Here is a 15,422-nt window from a genome sequence, read left to right on the forward strand (position 1 = left end):
AAAAGTTTGATTATGCAATGATTACCAATGATTTTAAGATCAATGAATGTGATAAATGTGTCTACATTAAAGAGACAGAAAATGGTTATGTCATTTTGTGTCTTTTCATGGATAACATACTCACTGTTGGTAGTGATGACAAAATGATCAAATCTACCAAGAATATGTTGAATTCAAGATTTAACATGAAAGATATGGGACTTGCTGATGTGATTTTAGGAATTAAAATCACAAGAACGTCAGAAGGTCTTATTTTAGACCAGTCACACTATGTGGACAAGATTCTTGAAAAATTCAACATGAATAATTCTGGTATTGCTAGAATACCATTAGACAATAGTCTTCATTTGTCCAAGAATAAAGGAGAGGGTATTTTTCAAGTAGAGTACTCTAGAGTTATTGGAAGTCTAATGTACTTAATGAGTTGTACTAGACCGGATATTGCCTATACGGTTAGTAGATTGAGTAGATATACAAGCAATCCGAGTGCTGACCATTAGAAAGTAATAGTGAGAGTGCTTAGGTACTTACTAGATACTCGGAATCATGGCCTACATTATACTAGATACCCAAATGCTCTAGAAGGATATAATAATGCGAACCGGTTATTTGATATAAAAGACTCAAAATTGACTAGTGGATATTTATTCACACTAGCAAGTGCGGTTGTATCTTGGAAATCCTGTAAACAAACTGTTATAGCCAACTCTACAATGGAATTTGCATTTATAGCTTTGGATAAATGTGGTGAAAAAGCTGAATGGCTACGCCATTTCTTAGAGGATATTCCAAAATGGAAAAAACCCGTGCCACCAATCTGTATACATTGTGATAGTCGACCTGTGGTTGGAAGAGCATAGAGTAACATGTATAATGATAAGTCTAGACATGTACGTCATAGACATAATACCATTAGATAACTACTCTCAACTGGAATTATCTCTATTGACTATATAAAGTCAAAAGATAATATTGCGAATCTGCTAACCAAAGGGTTAAACAGAGAGTTAGTTGAAAAATCGACAAGAGGAATAGGACTAAAGCCCCATGAAAGAATAAGTTGATATAAAGGAAACCCAACCTAGTTGACTGAAGATCCCAAGATCTAGGTTCAAAGGGACAACCTAATTATATATACTTAGTGATGTCACCGTGGGGGGTTATCCATAAACCATTCGTATAAAATATCAGTGATATTGTAAGGAAAAAAGGATAGCAATTTTGCTTTAATGATTCTTAAGTAATCACCTATGTGAGAGAGAAGTGGGGCCACTTCAAAGGAGAATTATTTAGGGCTAAATTCTTTAGAAACTCTCGCAGAACCAGCTTGATGTTCATGGCCAAAACGAACATAATCATGATAATTGAACAAACATTTACATGATTCTTGTGTAAAGTGTATGGTTCATTTACATAAGAAAGCAAGATAGTTTAAGGACATTATGTTTACTGGACAGCTAGTAAAGTAAATATACTTTCATAAGGGAAGGTTCATAGGGTAATGACTACCTATCCTATGCAGGCTTCAATTGTTGAACACTATCACGTAGTCAAAACTAAAACAATTTTCATTCATATGGGAGATTGTTGGAAATATGGGATAAATTGAAGGGTGCATGAATGAGAAATTGATGCTCAAAGAACACCCTTGAGTTGAAAGTGAGAAAGTGAAAAATACTAATCCCACATTGAAAAGAAAGAAGGCTTTAGAGTATTTTATAGATGGTTACCCTAATTTGGAGTGGTAACTATCATAACACAAGCACTATGCTTCATGCGCAGGTGTGGGGGGTACAAATCCCAAGCCCCGGCGGAGGCCCAACGAGCTGAAACTTGGGCACGGGCACAAGACCCACGTATACGAATGCAAGACCGAAAGGTGGGCCTCGCGAAAATCCCATTTTTGCCTTCTAGTTTATTTTTTCGAACTCAAATTGCTATAAGTTTTTTGTAACAACCGTCGAATCAATTGAGTAACGGCGGGTTAATGACATTGCTATTACAAAATTAATATTATAACAGCAGATTTAATTTCAATTGAGTAACGGCGGATGAATGGCATTGTTGTTACATAATTAATATTATAACAACAGATTTAATCAGCCATTATTATTTTTTATTCCCGAAATGCCTCACTTACCCTATGAGTAGTTGGCTTCCCATTCGATTTTCGCACTAGAAAATCTTCTCTCTCTCTTTTCTATTCTCTGCATTTTGCATTGTTTTTCGATAGTGTTCGGTTCTAGTTTGTTTAAGTTCGCCAAAAGCTTTGAAGTGTTGTGCTTACTTCTTCGCCGCCAATCATTATATCCCGGGAGATAGACGTTCACGAAACCTCGAGCACGTATTGGAGGGGATGAGTTTGTTTTAAGGAAACCGTATCAAACACATGCCTCGGTGTTATTTGTATCAATTTCATTTCTTTTTAGTATTGTTATTGCAATTCCATTTCTGTTCAGGCCCGCTATTGTACTGTTATAATTTCAATTTTAGTGCGATTGTCGGTTTGTACACTGTTCATAACATTTATACTAGAGCCATATTGAATTTTGTTACACAAATCAAAGATCTTTTGGAGTAAGAAAATGAATAATAAGAAAACAAAGTGTAACATGTATATGGACATGACGGATTTTGTCTATTAAAAATCTTGTTAAAAACAAACATCTATTATTTGGCGTAACCCAATCTTGCTAATTACAAATAATAATTGAAATAATCAAACTATATGAATTGATTTTTGGCTCGTCGCACAACACCTTCGGGTATTCTTAAATTATCATGTGCGTAAAATAAATAATTTAGAGAATATTTTTTCAAAAATAATCGCTTCTATCACTTGTAAAAATAAGCAAACCGGAAAAAAAAAATTTCATTGTCCACGAAGATGTTCAAAGATAAATTATTGGCCGTAATGACATATCTTTCATTAATAAATTATTTCGTGCTATACAAGCGATCATTTTTAAAAACATTTTTTTTAACTCATTCATTTTTCATGAAATAAATAGAGCCTAATACTTGGATCAAATAATAATGGCATTCGTGTAATTATGTTGAAATCAACGAGCAATTGGAGGAAAAAAAAAGAGGAAGATGCTTGTTGAGTACGAGGGGGCCCACGGTTTGACTCCTCTCCCCGTCTTGATATTGATCATAGACAAGTCCATGCGACCTTTTTTTTGTTGGAACAAAAAAAAAAAAATGCGGCTTTTTCAACCAGAAGAGAATGACAACTTTTATCCTTTTCCCACCTCACCCAAGAAACCATCAATTTGCAATTCATTGGCCCGTTGAGAAAGGTGACAAATTATCAGCGGTTAGCATCGCGACAGAGTCACGATAACAAGCTCGTCCATATCATATCTTCGGATCACCAAACTTTTCTTGATTTGATAGAACAGTTTCTTATATCACATGCATATTCATATTTTCTGCTATATCGACAAAAGAGCATTCACCTTACATGGGGCAAGAAATAAATATTTGAAGATTTTCACCTTAGTAAAACAAACTTACTTTTTCAGATAAGACAGATTAAAATCGAAAGGGAAAAGTGTCAAGGATTTAAGAATCATGATTTAAGTGTCATAGATTTAGTTTGCTTTTGGATTACAATTTGTGCCCCTCTTTAATACTGTCCAATGTTGAAAAGCTCAATAGAACGCAAAATGTTTTCATTTAATTTAATGTTAAAAGTATTGTTATGTCAAATTCTTTCTCGAGGTTTCTGATATTAGCTACAATATACGTAAGTCATTATGTGGGCTACTATGCATTTATTAAAGAGAATACGACTTTTAAAAAATCCCTTATGTAGTTTACTCGCCTGTTTGACATTGTTATAACTATTGATGCATTTGACATGGGCCGAGGTTTTCATGCCCCAAACAGTCGTGCAGATGGTCGAGAGATGTCCCAAGACTTGCTGTGTCTTGGTCCCCTAAGGTTTGTCTAGGGTTTTCTACTAGTTTCTATAATATTATAGAAGGTTTCCGGGAATGGGCGAGTCGGTAATTTGGCAATGTTCTGGAACCTTCCTATTTATTGTCGGTGATTGGGGAGTCGGTAGATGAAGTCTAGGCCGTTAGATGAGATCAAGATCTACGGTTGTAATCTAAAGCCCCCTCCTATATAAAAGGAAGTCCTCCTTCTCATTTGATTAACCCACAAAAGAAATAGAAAGCATCCCTCCCTAGAGCCCCTCCTTCTCAATCATCCTCTCTCTCTACGGGATCCAGGCTAGAAAGGCGACGAATATAAAGAACATTGCTATAAGTTATAACTATTGATGCTTTCTTCTCTTTTAATATATACATACGAGCATACACTTACCGACCCTAACCAGCAAAAGAATTTGCATCATTTGATGACCCAAGTCATAATTAAAAGGGAAAAATTGCACGGAAATAATATCTAGGGAATATTCCGACATAAGGGCATGAAGTGATCAAATCGTCTAAAATAAGGAGTTTTGGCAAAGACCAATTGAATGGCTCAAAAGAATTGCTTTGCTTGGATGACAAAGGGCAGTAAAAAGATCGCTTACCTAATATAGTCAAACAATTTGAATTTACTCTAATTCGTCTCTTTCCATCATCCTATTTGGGAAAGATGACAAGTTCAAGTAGATGTAGTTCGAGCTCGTGGACCTACTGGATTCGTGGTCTCTTTCCATCATCCTATTTGGGAAAGATGACAAGTTCAAGTAGATGTAGTTCGAGCTCGTGGACCTACTGGATTCGTGGTATTGTACCCAAACATTGTGTGTACACATTTGTTCCGGTGCTCTTTTTTTCAATTAGTTTTCTTTTGCTTATTTGTTTTGCTATGACCACATCTATTTGCTTTTTGGCCCCATTTGTAAGATCCAGTGCTCTTTTTTTCAATTAGTTTTCTTTCGCTTATTTGTTTTGCTATGACCACATCTATTTGCTTTTTGGCCCCATTTGTAAGACCCAATACAGGATTCGATGCTTGGTGCTTCCCGAGGACGTCATGCCATGGGGGGAGGCCCTTAGTAATTCCGATGAAGCAGAATCTCTTGAGCTATCTAAACATCAAAGCTGGTTATGTGGTTTGGACGATGTTCGACGCGGTGGACGAGCCATTTAAAAACATCATGCAAAAACTGGTCGAGATTCAATTGATGGGATGGGTGAGAAATGTAGCCGATTTTGTAAAGTGATACAAAGGTAATGGAGACTAAAACATCAAGACGACCACAACCTTCAGACTTGCCATTTTGGTGCATCAGAAAATGGAAATCGCAAATGATGTGCAACTCTCGGTCGTGAATCCCAAGAGACAAGGGGTAACAGCCAGTGAGCATCGATGTCATTTTTGCTTTTCTTTTCTTCCTTTTCTTCTTCAATTGGAAGAGGGGCGTTAGTTCTTTCCTTTTCGATAAAGATATAGATATACAGTTCAAGATTTGCAGGATATTGAGAATAATTTTCGAGAGATCTTGATTCTTACATGGTAACCTCCGTAATTGGTGCTTTGGAATCTTCGATGAAGATTGACATTTCAAACCATTCAATTTTAAAATTAGCTCAAACCTAACAGATTTACTATAATTTCAAAAACTACCTTTTAGCGTCAAAAAGAAGAAGGCTCGACCTTTTTCTTATAACCCCCCTCCCCTTTGTTAGCTTCCGTCCATTCTCATCTACTCTGAGAGATAAAGAGAGATTCCGGCTGTGTTTGACCGATTTCCAAGAGTAATGTCAACTTCATTAGGGCCATCGTTCACTCTGGGTTTGCTCATCACAGATGAGTGGTGATGTGATGAGCAAACCCAGAGTGGACAATGCACCTGAGATGGTGGAGTAGGAGAGACGAGGAGCTTGTTGGCAGTCGGGAGTAAATTTTCCTTTCTGTCCCTCTTCTGCTGTCGGTTCTCTCCATGTCATTTATCTTCTACTTTAAGAATTTACTTTCGTAAACAGACAGTTTTCACGTACGAGAACTTTACTTTCTCGTACATTTTTATTTGCATCTGCCACGAACAAGACGGACTACTGTCACTTCATCCTTTCGCGCACGCGCACGTGCGTTTTGAAGAACAACATATTTAACAGAATTCTTTGGGCATTGATTTTCTGGTGAAGGTCCGGCTTCTTAATACGTTGGACAACATGTGTTACTTGATGAGTCCTAATGTGATTTGCAAAATTTTTTGGTAAACTTTTGCCTTGGTTTACCATAACAAGATTGGCCAAGGTAAATTCATGCTAACACCTTTTCTTGTTATGGCGAAATCTGTTTTAAGTTTCTGTGCTACTTTGGCAACTTGTCGTCTATCTATCTCCATCTTCACTGTTGTAAAGTGAATGTTCGGACCGAGTGTCGCCGCTTGTGGATCGACTTCTTGAACACACATTCGCCTCAGTCTCGCCTAGGAACCTCATGAAGGAATCCGGCTTCGTGGGTTGTGTGGCACTCCGATCTGTTTCCACAACCTCCTTGAAATTTTGGATTCCGTAAAAAAGGTCCTTTTTACATACTTTTGGACCCTAAAAAAAAAAGGATCACATTTATTTTAGGATTTCTTTGTCGCATTTCCTATGTATACCAAACAAAAGAAAAGTATAAAACACAATCCGGTCGACTTTTCAGGAGCGATTAAAGGAGAGTCCGTTTGGTTCAAATCACGTTTGAGGAGTGTGTTGAGCCAAGCGAGATTAGATTATCAACTTTTCTTGTCAGATGTGTGAAATTTTTGTATGTAACACTCGTCATTGCAATTGAAACAAAAGGATGTGTCTTGTTTAATGAAAAAAAAAAAAAGTCTTATCTAATCCCTTTTCCTTAGAAAAAATCTCCTATCTTTTTTTTTTGGCTAGATAATGAGGAAAAGATAGGGAACAATGTTGAAGAAAGGGCATAAAAGAGTGGCATAAAAGATATGGAACACATTAGTAAACTTCATTTGTCTTCAATTAAATTGAAAGAAAAAAGAAAGAAAGAAGAAAGAGCGGAAAAAAGAAAAAAAAAGATGCCAAAAAAGCAAGCCTTGCCTTTATTTAGAGGCGAATAAAGAAAATTGAAATAAGAAAAAAATATAGAAAGAATTGACAAAAAGAAGAGAGAGAGAAAAAAAAAGTCAACTGCATTGTATGTTGAGTGGGATGCATTTTTCACGAGTACAATTCTCTTTAAAATAGAGTATGCAATTACTATTCACAAAATTTCTTCATGACATAGCTTATGACGTCTTCACATAAAAATAGTATTCAATAAATAATTGACATCTCTCTCCATGATACGTACAACTTTCCCAATTTATTATAAATATAATCATTAGGTCTATTGTGTTGATGGGTATCAAACTCCAATTAAAAATTTAAAAATCAATGAGTGCAAAAGAAAATAAAGGAGGAAAATGGGACCCACGGCAAAAGAAAAAGAAGAAAACAAACGAGATACAACTAGTCACGGCCGGTTCGGTGGAACCGCCGGTTCCGGCTCGAGAACCGGCGGTTCCAGTTCCACGAAAGGTGGAACCGGAACCGGCCGTGTATAATGGCGGTTCCGGTGCCGGGCCGGTTCCGGTTCCGCTTCGGAACCGCCTGTTCATTCCGATTCCTTTTTAATAATAATTTTTAAAATAATAAATAATAAAATAAATATAATAAATTATAAATTATAAAATACAATTAAATTGTACATTGTAATAAAATATGGGAAAAAAAAGAAGAAGGAATGGGCTTGAACTTAATGAATTATCATTAAGCGCCTACATATCTTCTTGGGAATAGAAGAATCAAAGCCCATGTAGTTCTTTTACCTTTGTGAACCCCAACTTACCTCATCGTCAATCGTCGCTACCCGTTGTGGTACCCGTGGCGGTGGTATCTCCAACATCATCGCTAAAAAATTCGTGTTCACGATCTAACTCTTGGTGTCGATATTTCGCCCTCGTCCAATCGCCGACACAAACTTGAGCTTCCACAGAGTCCGAGCTTAATCTTGAACGGCGAGAGTCCAAAATTAATCCTCCAGAACTAAATGCTTGTTCAACCGCAACCGTTGAAGAAGGGGTTGCTAATATTTGACAAGCGATGAGGGCGAGAACTGGATACTCGATTTGGTGACTCTTCCACCACTTCAGGATTTCGAAATCTGTACTATGTTCTGCATCACGAAACTCAAATTGAGTGGTTAAATATTTTTCTAATTTAGAAATACTACATGTTGCCCCTTTTTGTTTTTTTTTGCCTACTCTTAAGCATATTATACCCTCTACTAAGTGAACTACCACCTTCGCTACGTGAGGCAGTAGATTGTAAAGATCCGTAATCACTTAAACCATATCTACTACAAAATTCTCCATATAATGCTACTATAGATTCTTTAACATGTCCTAATATATTTGAAATATCTATTGAATCATCCAAATGTAAACAATCATGATAATACACATTCAAATAATCTTGTAAATCTTTTAATTTAATACGTGGATAAAAAACAATACCAACTAAATAGACAAGAGGAATTTGCAAATAATAATGCAACCATTTTTCTCGCATTACTAAAATAGTTCGACCTAATTCGGTATCATTTTCATATTCACTAAAAACACTACTAATATTAACACACTCTATTAAAAATAAATGCGTTGTAGGATAATAAATACCAGATAAAGTCTTAGTAGCATCATTAAAAATTTTCAAAATATCTAAAATTTTCTTGCAAACGTCCCAATGTTGAGGAAGTAAAGTAATTTCGGGAATATTTTGTGAAATAAACATACATAATAAATCTTTATATTCAAAAGTTTGCCGAAACAACTCGTACGTAGAATTCCAACGAGTCGGAATATCTTTTGGAAATCTTCTTGCCCTTCTCCCATTTTGTTTACAAAATTTTCCCCATGATTTCATACATTGGGGACGACTCCATAAAAATTTAATTGCACTTTTTATTGGGGCGAGAGAAGTGTCAAGAGTTCGTAAACCATCTTGTACACATAAATTTAAAACATGACAAGCACATCTAATGTGAAAAAATTGTCCGCCAAAAGTGGGTTTACAAATATTTTCTAATTCGGGAATAGAAACGGTATTTGCGGCGGCATTATCAAAACCAATTGAAAATACTTTATTTATTAAATTATATTCTTCTAAAACTTGCCTAATTATTCTATAAATATTATGAGCCGAATGACTTTCATCAAAAACTCGGAATGTAATAAGTCTTTTTTGAATCATCCAATTGTCATCTATCCAATGACACGTGACACCCATATGAGAATGAATTTGCCAAGGATCACTTCAAATATCGCTACCTATATGCACACGTCCATTGAATTCCGCAAAAAATTTTGCTAAAGATTTTTTTCCTTTTTTATAAAGATGAAAAATTTCGCGTTTAAGAGTATTTTTTGGAATAGTTGGCGCTTGCGGAACCAACGCAGTATTTATCAAATATTTCATATTAAAATTTTCACCAGTATTAAACGGAGCATGATCAAGGGCAACATATTCACCTAATGTTTGTTTATAAAGTGCTTCGGTGAAACGAAATAAAGGATGAGGATTAGAAGTGGCGTACCCGGAAATTTGTTGTTGCGTATTGTCGATCCCCGCTTGCGTTGGATGTTTTTTCGTCAAATGCCGACGGAATGTTCCGTAGCCGTCTCCTTTCGTGAATTTATATGTTTGTGAACAATATTTACATTTTACATTATACTTACCTTCGACTTCATCACGTACCTTGTCGAAGTGTAGCCACAAGTCCGATGTATTATCTCGGCCCTTCCGTTCTGGCTCATTTGCCGTTGACGTTTCTTCGACACCGGTGGTAGGATGAAGACTTTCTTGTGTTGGGATGTGCTCGACGTTCGGAATCGGGACATAGTTGATATTATCGTCGTCGTCTTCCCAACTTGCATATTCACGAGGATCATATTCAAGAATGGGATACTCGGAATCTCCCATAGTCATCTTGCCCTTGTCAGCATTTCCGCTTCCACTTGCCATTTTTGAGAGAATTGATCGGAAATCCGATTGAGAGAATTGAGTCGGGATTGAGAGAATTGGGAGAATTTGAGCGATTTGAGAGGATTTCAAAGAGAATTCGAGAGATTGTTCGGAGAATTTGTGACAAAAATGAAAGGGGAAGCATTTGTATTTATAGGCAAGAATCATTTTTAATTCTTTTTTTTTATATAAAGCAACGGCCCAAAAGAGAAGGGGGGGAGGGAGGCCCGGGAGCAGAGAGCCCAACGGCTCTCTGCTCCAGGGCCCACTTTTTTTTTTTTTTTTTTTTTGTGGACGGTTCCCACGTTTCCAAAACCGTGGGCCCGGTCAACGGGCCGGTTCCGGGCCCACGGGCCCAAATGGCCCCCTCTAGATACAATAAGCAAACAAAAATATGCTTAAAAAAAATGTAGGAACCACAAGGGTTAATTTGTCAAAATACTGTAATTGAGAGTCATTTTGCCATGGTAGGATTGGAAAAAGCGCGACTGTTACTATTCACAAAACTTCTTCATGACATATCATATGATGTCTTCACATAAATATAAGGTCGAATAAATTGATATCTTTCTTCACGATATGTATGACTTTCCCAATTTACTATTGAGATAATCATTTTAATCATTTAAGCTCTGTTTGTTTTACGAAAAATGAATTATTTGTTTCGCAAAACCTAATTTGATTTATGTTAATGGAAGTGTGAAAGAGCCTGAATTAAGAAGAGGATTCCATACTTCTTTCTCTCACTTTTATTGTATAATTGCCCATTGCTTATATACATTTATAGTCTCGGGTTATTTTACCTTAAACTTTTAGTTTGTTTCGGATATCCGAATGAGGTGCTTAATGAACAAGTGAATTTCGGCCCAATCTCGAGTTCGACAAATGCTGCTGAAATTGAAAAGAACGAAAAAGTAGTTAGTAAAGAAGGGATAAGATTTTGACCCCGAAAAAAAAAAAAACGGCCACCGTGGATATAAATTACTCTCATTATAAAAGCTTTCCCCCCTTTTTTTTTCCCTATTTTTTCCTTAAAGAAAAATAATTTAAAAGAAGAAAAGAAAAAGAAATGGCCGTCCTCCAAGATCGTCAGCCCAAGCCCCTGAAGCGGAGGAGCTCCGCCTCTTCTCAGCCGCCCTCTGACTACGACCTCCGCGAATTCCGCTCCATAGACCTGCCGGTGGTGCTGGTCTTCGGAGACGATGCTACGCCGGTGCCGCGTCTTCCGCCGCTGCCGACGACCACCTTGCACGGGAAGGTGGGTTTGTGTCCTTTTCTCTCGTTCTCGATTTCCTTTCTTTCCTCCTTTTTCATAGTCGGAACGTCTACGTATCAGAAGATCAGCAATCCCAGAGTGAATGAGCAATGGCGGAAAGGGCATGACTCTTCTGCTTTCTTGGTTCCTGGGGACGAATTTGCAGTTTTGGCCAAGCTGGGAGGCCATAAAAAGGTACTACATGGAGAATATCTTGTTTGAAGGACTTGTGGTTTGAGAACTGCAAGATTGATACTTCTATGTTGTAGATTGGTACAGCTTCTTTATGTTGTGCATTGAAGTCTATGATGCTGCCGTGCGGTTTTAGTAGAACTGTTTTCTCATTCAAATAAGTGCACATTAAAAAAAAAAGGACTTGTGGTTCGAAACCGCTACATTGATACGTCTATCTTGCATCTTGGCAAGACCTGTCTCTGCCACAGCTTCTTTATGTTGATGTCCTCATTGGAATAGCATAAATCTCCATTGCGGAACTTATGGGGCCAATATTGTCTCCTAAAAAAGGCGGGGTACGGAATACACGTTTTGTAGTTGTTTTCGCATCATTATGCTTCTAAACCATTCTCTTACATTTATGAAGTCTGTTGCCAACTTTTACTTCACTTGTCGCTGCAATTGTGGTTATAAATTCCGGTCCCTGAGTGATGAGAGAAAGAGCACATGGTAATCTCATCTTCAGTATGCGTTAGGTGATTCTAGTGGGAAAGGGAGTTGGGGATGATTTCAGGCAATGGCAACAACCGCAGGAAGTTCTTCTTGGCAAAGCCATTTCTTTCGTGATTTTCCTCTCGTTTTCAACTTGTTTCCTTCTATTTGTCTGTGTTTAATGAGCTGATTGTCTTTTGACACATTGACAGGGAGTACTATGCTAATTAACGATGTTGAAATGAATTTCCTCTCTCGTGTAAAAGTCGGTCTAGACTCACCTGATGCTTTTTATGGCAGGGTGTCTCTGGAATAGCTCTTCCGTCTGGTTCTACCATACTTTACTCTGGAAACCAAGACGGGACTGTGAGCATCTGGGATTGCCACACCGGTCGATGTGTTCAAGTCATCAATCTAGGCGGGGAAGTCGGGTGCTTTACCTGTGAAGGTCCTTGGGTGTTTGTCGGCATGCATAATATTGTTAAGGTGAGCCGTTTGCTGGATTTCTTCCACCTTTTTGCTGGTTAATCTTCTTTGGCATTTCTTCATTCAAGTGAGTTACTGAGCTTTATCTGTTGCCTCCTCCTATAGGCATGGAATATCCAGCATGGTGGGAGCTATGATCTCCGTGCAGCAGGACAAGTCCTAGCTATGGAAGTTGGGAATAAAATGCTTTTTGCTGGAGTCCAGGTAAATGATTATTAGAAAGTGGTCCCCCTTAGTCGTCTACGCTTGTATGATCACTGACCACCTCTTGCGGTACGCTCGTGCTGAAATTTATTGGCTTTCGATGGCTTAAATGCAGGATGGTTCTGTGTTGGTGTGGAAAGGAGTTAGCGACGCGGACCCTTTTCAGATGGCTGCACCACTCAGGGGTCACACTGGGGGTGTGGTCTCGCTAATTGTTGGGCGCGACCGGTTATATTCTGGTTCAATTGACCAGACAATAAGGGTAAGGTGGTTTATCGGAGATGTCTCTGTCATGCCTTTCCTGCCCTTGTAGTTAAAGTTTTCCTTGGCATCTCTACTATTGGTTGGCTCGTTATGATCCCTCGCATCTATTCTTGTTTTGCCCCCTGCAGGCGTGGGCTTGCACACTCTGGTGTGCCTTCAGGAGCTTGTTGGACATACTGATGCGGTGATGGCACTTCTTTGCTGGGACGAGTACTTGATATCGGCTTCTCGGGATCGCACGGTTAAAGTCTGGGTTGCCACCGAAGGAGGCAGCTTGGAAGTTGCCCATACACATCAGGAGGACCAAGTATGTTGCTCGCTAACCTGTTCTTTGTCCTTTTTTTTTTTCCACATGGACCTGTTGTCACAGCTTTTAGACTGCAATGATGCGCAAAATTTTCTCTCCTCTGCTTTTCGATTGAACGTCTGCAGCAAAAGAATGACCTGGATAATGTGGAATGAAGCTTTGTAGTCTGGCCATACTGTCATTGTACCTTAATGTGGAGTAGACATGAATTTTGTCACCTCATCTTCTTCCACCTGGCGATACTTTTTAGTTTCTTAGTGCGCTCCTAGTCTCATGGAAGTGATGCAATATATATCCAACATAATTTTGTCCGGCGCAGGGTATTGTTGCTCTATCAGGGGTGAGTGATGCACGGGGTAAGCCGATCCTTCTCTGTGCGTGCAAGGGCAACACTGTTGGCTTGTACGAGCTCCCATCGTAAGTCCGAAATAATTTCTGCAACGGGTTTGACATCATTTTATTTATTTATTTTCTCTCTCTGTTAAGACTGTTCTCTTCTTCTGCTTGGCTTACTTTGTGCATCGGGATTTAGGTTCAGCAAAAGGGGAAGATAGTCTCGAGAGGAGAAGTTAGGACTGTTCAGGCTGGTCCTGGAGGCCTCTTCTTTATGGGAGACGCCACGGGGATGCTGACGGTTTGGAACTGGATGGATATGTAACATTTCTTTTTCGCTTTTCCTTTCTGAATTGAGAATAAGGGTGGAAGAAACCGTGCTGCTTTCTTTGAATGAACATGTAACGGTGTCCGATAATCCTAGTGGATCTTCTTTTTCAATTCGAATTTATGGCAAGCGCATAATGGGTTTGGAAGTTCTGGTCTTAAAATTTTTCTCCCTGTCATCTCTAACCTCAATAACATTTGCAAGCTTAATAACTAATTCACTTATCGCGCGTATGTCTGAAGTACTTGTTCCTTCTCTGAGTTGTAGACGTGAGGGCAAAAAGAGTGCTGGCACAACAGCAGGAACCTATTTCTCACGAATGAAATACATCTTCTTCAGCCAATCATTGTTACGGATATCATAGTTTTAGAGATTCTGCTTCATTGTAGTTACTGAGGACCTCCCTGATGGCATAACGTCCTCGTGAAGCACCAAGCATCGAATCCTGAATTAAATCTAACAAATGGGGCAAAACGAATAAGCAGAAGAAAATTACTTGATAAAAACAGCACCCGAACAAAATGCTGTACACACAATGTGTAAATTGTGTAACATATCACGAATCCAGTATGTCCACAATCGCAATCCATATCTCTTCGAACTTGTCATCTTTCCCAAATAGGACAATGAAAAGAGCCGAATTAGAGTGAATTCAAAATGTTCAACCATACTAGGCAAGTGGTCTTTGCATAGCCCTTTGTCATCCAAGCAAAGCAATTCTTTTGAGCCGTTCAAGCGATCTTTCTATGGCCACTTCGTTGATGGACAAAATGAATAGTCACATGCTCGTGTCACGGGCCGCGAGATTGTGATCGACCCGTGTGGCGACTCGGGCTTCCTTTGGATCGTTGGAGCACCCGAGCTAAGCCTTTTCTCTATATCCGTCGCCTTTCTAACCTAAGCTAAGCCTTTTCTCTATATTCGTCGCCTTTCTAACCTGGATCGTGAGAGCTAAGCCTTTTCTCTATATTCGTCGCCTTTCTAACCTGGATCGTGTGAATGCTTTTTATTTCTTTTGTGGATGATCAAATTAAAAGGAGGACTCCCCTTTATATAGGAGGGGACCTCAAATTACAACCGTAAATCTAGATCTCATCTAACGGCATAGACTTCATCTATCGACTCCCCAACCACCAACACTAAATAGGAATGTTCCAGAACTTTGCTAAATTACTGACTCATCCGTCCCCGGAAACCTTCTAGAATATTATTTAAACTAGTAGAAAACCCTAAACAAACCTAGGGGACCAAGATACAGCAAGTCTTGGTGCATCTCTCGGCCATCTGCACGACTGTTTGGGGCACGAAAACCTCGGCCCGTGTCATTATCCCCCATCCATTCAAGCGCCGTCCTCGGTGCTCTTGTCTCGGGGCGTTTCTTTGCAGCGGAATTTTTGTTTTGGCCGTCCGCATCCTTGAAAGACTACAATTGTTTTACTGCCGATTAACTTTTAGCTGACCATTTAAATAGTGGATTAAATAGGAGAAAGAAAAAGGAAGCCAATATTCAACTCGACAAAGTACACAATTAAATTTTGCCGAGGCTACATCTAGGTGGCGGCTACCTCTTTGGACAAATTACCAATATATTGC

General features: G+C 38.7%; 1 pseudogene; it reads left to right on the top strand.

Moving 5' to 3' along the window:
* The first annotated feature begins 11,055 nt into the window (after positions 1–11,055).
* Positions 11,056–13,826, top strand: LOC115730894 (annotated as a pseudogene).
* The last annotated feature ends 1,596 nt before the right edge of the window (positions 13,827–15,422 follow it).

The sequence above is a fragment of the Rhodamnia argentea genome, chromosome 1, assembly GCF_020921035.1.
Source record: "Rhodamnia argentea isolate NSW1041297 chromosome 1, ASM2092103v1, whole genome shotgun sequence".
Taxonomy (NCBI): domain Eukaryota; kingdom Viridiplantae; phylum Streptophyta; class Magnoliopsida; order Myrtales; family Myrtaceae; genus Rhodamnia; species Rhodamnia argentea.